We start from the raw sequence: 6,733 nt of genomic DNA, 5'->3' as shown, positions 1-6,733 counted from the left end.
CAATTGAGTTAGTCAAATATCATCCTCAGAATATTAACGTTGACAGGATAGCTCATCCTGAGGATAGAAAATCTACACCCAACATTTATATCGTGTCATGAACACGCACTACTAGCTAGTTAGGTTCATCATATTTGATATTGTATCTTTCAACGTTGTAGTTGGAATATTTAAGAGATACGCAAAGTGTTTGAATATAAGGTTGCCATATATTACAAAGTAAGAAATTTAATATACTAACAATTTTTTTACTTATATAAATAGTTTGATACATTTATGAGTTTAATGTATCTTGATTTAACGTGTGAAAAGATTCATACGATATTCATATTATTGATTTTAAAAAATAATATTGTTTTGTTCCAGGTTTTTATGAATTTCATGATATAGATAATAATTTGGTTTACTTTATAATTAATATAATAACAAACTTGGCTAGAATAGTTATTAAGATGATTAAGGTCAATAATTATATAATTTATTGAAGTTAACCAATAATATATAGAAGTGAGAAACCATCAAATAACTAAAACATTAGTTTGGTAAATATTTTTAAAACCAACATCATTTTAGTAAATACTTTTTTTCACCAACACTACTTTAGGAAAAAACTAGCAACTCCAAAATAAAAAATTAATAATTACCCATCAATAACCACAAACATATTTCCCACCAAATACTTTACATTATGGTTTTTTTATGTTCAAAAAAAAATCAAAACACACGAACTCTTCTCATCAACAAACCACTATTGGTGGTTGGCAAGAACACAAACAACCTTAAAAAACCCATCATATAAAAAACTAAGTAACAAGAATATTATATAGAAAGAATGAAAGTGAAGACTTAATAATGGTCTGGATATATTGGTCCAAATTCAGCTCTCCACGCTTGATCATCATATCATCATCATTATCATCATTTTTCATTGACTTTGGCATCCGAGTCTTCATTGTAGAAAGGTCTTAATGCGGATTCAGGCAATCGGTCCTCAGCAAGATATTGTTTCATTGTGATCATCTCTAATTGGTGTTTTCTTTTTTGTTTATCTATTTTCTTCTTTAGCTGATCACTTTCTTCCTGAATGTTTGCATAGTTTTCCTGCACATAATGACGATAAAAATAGCTTTAAAGGAGCTTCAAAACCGAAGTTCTATGTGATGTCAGCTTTCCAAAGCGACTAGTGGATTTGGACCACATAGAGGTGGCAAAGTGAGCAGGCTGGAATTCTTTCGGTTTTGAATATATTACGAATATACTTTTTGGGTTCTCTTTTGTTTGTTATATCGAGTGCACCAAAACCGAATTCCAGTCTGCTGCAACCAGTTTATACTTTGATATTTTACATAATTCAAAAATTATCATATTTGACCGTTATTGTTTTAAAATGAATCCATACCTGTGCAACCGCTGCAGCTTCCTCAGCTTCTCTCAACCTAACAAGCAACTCACCAGCAGCATGAACAGCTTCCACAGTATCCCCTCAGTTGAATCTTCAAACTCCTATTCTCCTTCTTCAACATCTCCCTCTCCTTCTCTCTCTCCACTCTCATCACCGACAGCTCCGCTGCCAACGACTTCGAAAACCGCTTCCCATGCCCTTTATGTCCCAGCCTTCGCAGCTGCCCGTTTCACCTCGGCTATCCCTTCCAATATCAACCGGTGTTTTCTCCTCCAATTCGGTTATACTTCTCCTGCAAATCCGCATAATGCTCCATCATCTTACCGTGCCCATCCACAGATCTCATCAATGCATCGTCTAGTTCCTCCGTGCATTTTTTATGTGCCTCCAGTTCGGTTTTCTGTTTTTTCTAAACGACGTCGGGTGGCTTCTAGGTCGGATTTTAACTCATCGGTTAAACAGATCCATTCGCTTTTCGGTTTCCATCCATCTTTCTCTTTCGTTCTGGAATTCGGATTCAGATTCTGGAACTGTGTCGTTTAATCTGTTTTTTCGTAAATGGAGGGATTGTAATATAAGAGACGATGATTTGCCGTTTCTTAGCTCATCAAGGAGTGATGCTTCACCTTCTCTTTCTTGTTTGTATTGCAATACCTGGAACAACAATATGTTATCTTATTGCCTACTTTTTAATGGAAAAGCAAGGTTTAAACCAAAACATTTTTGTTCAGTTTTTGGTATTTGTTTTGTTCACTTTGCCTGTGTGACCCATTTGCATAAAACATAACTTTCAATCCACATATACTTGATAGCATTAATGAGAAGAAAAAACTAACCAAATCATTCAACTTCTGGATCTCTGCTGCTTGTTCCTGCAAAGCTTTTCAAGGTCTTTCACTTTCTTGACGTTTTCTGCAGCAACCTGATGCACATAAACAATTTGAGTTCACTTATATAAACTGCTTTTGAATAATTAATAGAAACACAAACCAAATTCATTCTTAGTTTCTTACTTCATTTGAGTTTCCTGGATTGTTTTTTCCAACAACCCATGTCTTGAAGCTTTCATCAACATCATTAGATGCTCTTTGCTGGCAATTTCTTGTTTCAACAGATGTATCGTTTGTGTTTTTAGCCAAATGATCAAATGACAACGCGACCAGTGACTTATTTAAAACCGAGCTCCTTTGGTGGTTGTCAATAATCTCTCTCCCTCTTTGAAGACTAGCTGCAATCGATCCAGTGGGACCGACAAGCATTTTACTTGATCTCAAAGAAGACATGATTTGATCACTTATCTTTACTGATTCCCAGGCTGCATTATCTTGACAAAAAACCGCACTTTTTTGCATGACATTTCCGAATTTTGGAGATTCTGATAAGGTAGGATCATTGAATGCATCAGTTTCAGGCTCACTGTCTTCTTGACAGCTGGCATACTGTTCACCTGCGATGTCGCCCTCACAACCACCCATAGAGAAAAACCTTGTGTCTTTACTTTCAGAGGTTTCTTGAAATTCATCATCAGAAGAACTATGTAGCATATCAAACCTATGTTGTAAATCTTTAACATCATGTTCATCAATATCCATTTCTTCTTTCACATCAGTGTCAAGTTGTGGGAAGATTAGTGAGCGGTTAAGGCTGACTCGTAACTGATTTAAGCTTTGTCGTACATTTCCAGTTTTATAACTAGAATCTGTTTTTGCTCTTATTAGCTCTTCCTAGAATTAAATAAAGTCAAACATATTTAATTATCATTTATTAGCAAACAAACAGAAAAGTAAATCTTCTCAAGTAGAAAAAAAAAGAATAATATACCTTCAGTTCACGAATTTGATCGCCAAGCTCATTAACATCATCTTCTGTTAATCTGTTTACTATTGGATTATTGTGTATAAGTTTTGCCCGATGTCCGAATCTGAGTGTGCTAATAGTTTCAGCAGAACACCTATATATTTCCAGAAAAGAGATTCAAGTCACTTTGAAGATAGATATACTGCAGGTGGTGGATAGACTTCTGTTAAATAACTTATTGTAGATTAGGCTACTTTTGACTATTTGGTATGGGTTTGATTTTGGGTAAAACGGGTAACACCTATATGTCCATAAAAGAGTTCAAGTTGCATATCAAGCTATCAACTAATAGGTGGGACCAAAACAGATAATTTTGGTGTTTGTCCAGCGGTTTAAGAAATGTATCAGATGTCATTATAAATTATATTATCTGAAAAATGACTTTGGTTGACATAAAACATATAAGCCCACACGAATGCAAGGTTACAGGTGTTTTTGATATGCTTAAAAAAATATTTTTTAGTAAAATGGCTTAGGAAATTTCGTGCATTCAAGTACATTTGGGCTACTTCTGACCCATTTGAGAGAGAACAAAATTTGAATATACCAATATGCCCATCTTAGTAGATTAGTTTGAACTTAGATCTCTTAAGATTAGTAAACTTACATGTCATCTGGGGATATGGCACATATAACAGTAAGCTTTGAGTTTCCTCCAAGTGATTCTTTCAGCAGATGAGTCAAACAGGAATTGTTGTATGGGATGTCTTTAGATTCTCCAGAACGGTTGGTACCAAGTATATTAACCAAGTTTCTGCACATGAGTCAACTTGAGATATAAAGCAAACACACTTATATGGAATATAACCATCTTTTGTTATCAAACAAACAGCCTAAAGGGTTGTATTTTAGTGACAAACTGAAATACCCAAGTTCTGATATGGATTTTTTCACAAATTCTCCTTCTTTGTCACACTCTCTACCAGCGTCATTGATTCTGTTCTTCTCGAGCCCAGCAAGATCCACGAGTGTAATCTTGCTTGTTTTTGAACTACCAAAATTCTTTGAAGCTGTACCCTGATGAACAGTATGATTACAAAGATTCAGAAAATGAACACAAGTAGGCATCTGATAGCAATTTTATTCAGTAATTGAACTCAAATATGTATCAAATAGCAAGATCAAAAGGCACACCATGTTTCAGAAGTGTAATGGGTGTCCCTTCTGACACGAATAACAATTGTACTATAAGGATTTAAAATTTAAACAGAGATGGGTATCAAATAGCAAGATCATAAGACAAAAGATGTTCCAGAAGTGATAAGATGGTCCCTTAAAACAAGTTAAAAATTTATCATCTACATGATATGAATGACATAACACTACAAAGATTCAGAAATTGAACACACAATTAGGCATCAAAAATATAGATCATACGACAACTCAGATGTTTCAGAAGCGATAACATGATCTACAAATAAGAAGTACGTTTTCATTTTTCTGAAAAGATGAAAACATAAAAGTCTTTCAGCTAGTGATGATATTCAGGTATAACTTCATTTTTACCTTGCACCAGGACTCAATGACACATGTAAACACGACATGCGATCTTGAACTTGTGGAGTTTATGCTTGTTGCTCCAACTTTTCTATTGGAAAGGCCCTGCAGCATTAACAAGCAACTTTAATGTTGTAGTATTGTCCTTGTGGTATATTTAAGGAAAAATACATTTCTATCATATCAAGGATATCCATATCCTTATATCTGCTTACCTTGATCAGAATTTGAGTAACATATTCATAGTCCGTCACATATTCCTCGGTCAGATTCTTAACATAAAACCCATGTTTTGAATCATCTTTAATCTGAAATTTAGATTGTATTGTCTCATTACAACCATCAAGAAGAGAAATAAAGAAATTGACTAACATCACTTAAACCAACAAAAATTAAGAGGTAGTATCCACCTCTAGGTTTCTCTGGGTTGGATTAAGCAAATCCCCAATTTGATCATTGTACATCTGTAAATAGTATTCAATGACATCAAAAATTCATCATCAAGTTTCAAAAGTAAGAATGGGGCAGATGAAAGCAGCTAGAAAGCTCATACCTCAAGGAAAGAGCAACGGCACTGGTAATTTATCTGTTTCCCTTCCGCTTGATCTTGTTCCTGAATTGAAACTCAAAATATCAATACAGAACCACCAGAAACCACATAACACACTTATTGCCTTATATATCACGGTTAAAGCAAAAGATACAGCTGTTTACATGATTCTAGTAGTTCTATATTTAAAAAGTCGGTTTTGTATTCTCTATTTGTGTAAATCAAGAACAAGAACACGATTGCTTACTCGTTGGATTTCAGCAAACAGCATCTGGAAGATACGTGGAACAATTCCTAGATCACCACTAGCCGACTGATCTCCAATCATCGCGCTTGGTGGACCCCACAACGTGTAAGTTTTTCCGCTTCCAGACTGCAAGACATTAACAACCATTGGAGATACAGCCACTATACAGTTAATTAGCTATCATAAAAACAATTGTTACCTGTCCGTACGCCAACATAGATGTGTTGTAACCAGCCATTGCACTCTTAACCATGGACACACCAACCAATTGAAACACATCCTCCTATCATAACAGCATATCTTATCAATTTTCTAATACCTACTTAACAATAGCTCATAACAGATTTAGTTATTCCACAGACCTGGCTAGATTTGGAATCGAGCACCGCTTCCACAGTGAACTTCCGATCCCCTACCGCAACCGAATTATCCAAAACTTTCCGAACCGTATAATCCTCCCTTTCGTGAGAATTAGGAGGTCTAATCCTCGCGATAACCTAACAAAATCCCCCAACCTCAAATCCTATTCCATATATAACAAAATCAATGAACTAAAAGCTAAATCATACCTTTACATGTGGATCTGCAGGAAAAGATACTTCCTCATGTAGCCGAACCGACTCCTTCACAACCGAAGGCGATTCGTTAACCATAACGTTCACATCCTCCGGCGGCACGTTTTCGGCGTTGAAACGCAATATCTTAGGGTTAGGGTTTGAGCTGACTTTGCTCTTAGCAGCTCCGGATCTCGGAAGCAGGTTTCGAATTGATGAAATTGAAATGCTTCCTGGTGATCGGTTCCGCGAGATCTCAGAGTACGACTTCATACTTGGCTTTGTTTCTCGAATTGATGAAATTGATTAATTAAGTGTGTGAAGTAGATTTGGAGCGTTAGAGCTGGAATTTGAAAAATGGTGAAAAGAGAAAATTGGTGGTTTGATTGGGAGATGACCGTTATATTATACAACCACTTGGTGCGGTCCACTTGGCGGTCCTATGAAGTTACAATTGTGCCCTCGATTCTAGCCGTTACGTTTTTGGCCCAGCTAATTAAAGCCCAACCAACAAAGCTCAACCCACAAAATCAATTCTTATTCTTGGCTATGCGTAGTGGAGGGGCTACAAATGAGGGTGAATTGTGATACGTAACGCTCAGTCAGCAAGGAGTGAGAATTTATTC

At 35.9% G+C, this 6,733-nt stretch overlaps 1 pseudogene across 1 annotated transcript; it reads right to left on the bottom strand.

Annotated features, from left to right (window-relative positions):
- Nucleotides 1–846: 846 nt before the first annotated feature.
- LOC143568959 (kinesin-like protein KIN-12C) lies at nucleotides 847–6,432 on the bottom strand (annotated as a pseudogene). Its single transcript, XR_013141654.1, has 15 exons — nucleotides 6,123–6,432; nucleotides 5,916–6,050; nucleotides 5,753–5,836; nucleotides 5,554–5,679; nucleotides 5,310–5,369; nucleotides 5,167–5,220; nucleotides 4,972–5,064; nucleotides 4,766–4,861; nucleotides 4,128–4,276; nucleotides 3,867–4,013; nucleotides 3,224–3,353; nucleotides 2,416–3,126; nucleotides 2,239–2,324; nucleotides 1,400–2,056; nucleotides 847–1,101 (listed from the first exon to the last, which is right to left on the bottom strand). The product of XR_013141654.1 is annotated as a kinesin-like protein KIN-12C (transcript).
- Nucleotides 6,433–6,733: the final 301 nt, after the last annotated feature.

The sequence above is a fragment of the Bidens hawaiensis genome, unplaced genomic scaffold (genome assembly GCF_021521415.1).
Source record: "Bidens hawaiensis isolate Kalapana, Puna unplaced genomic scaffold, B.hawaiensis_p1.1 tig00024256_1, whole genome shotgun sequence".
Classification (NCBI taxonomy): Eukaryota; Viridiplantae; Streptophyta; class Magnoliopsida; order Asterales; family Asteraceae; genus Bidens; species Bidens hawaiensis.
The sequence above is the reverse complement of the archived record's forward strand: the minus strand, read 5'-3'. Positions and strand labels throughout refer to the sequence as shown.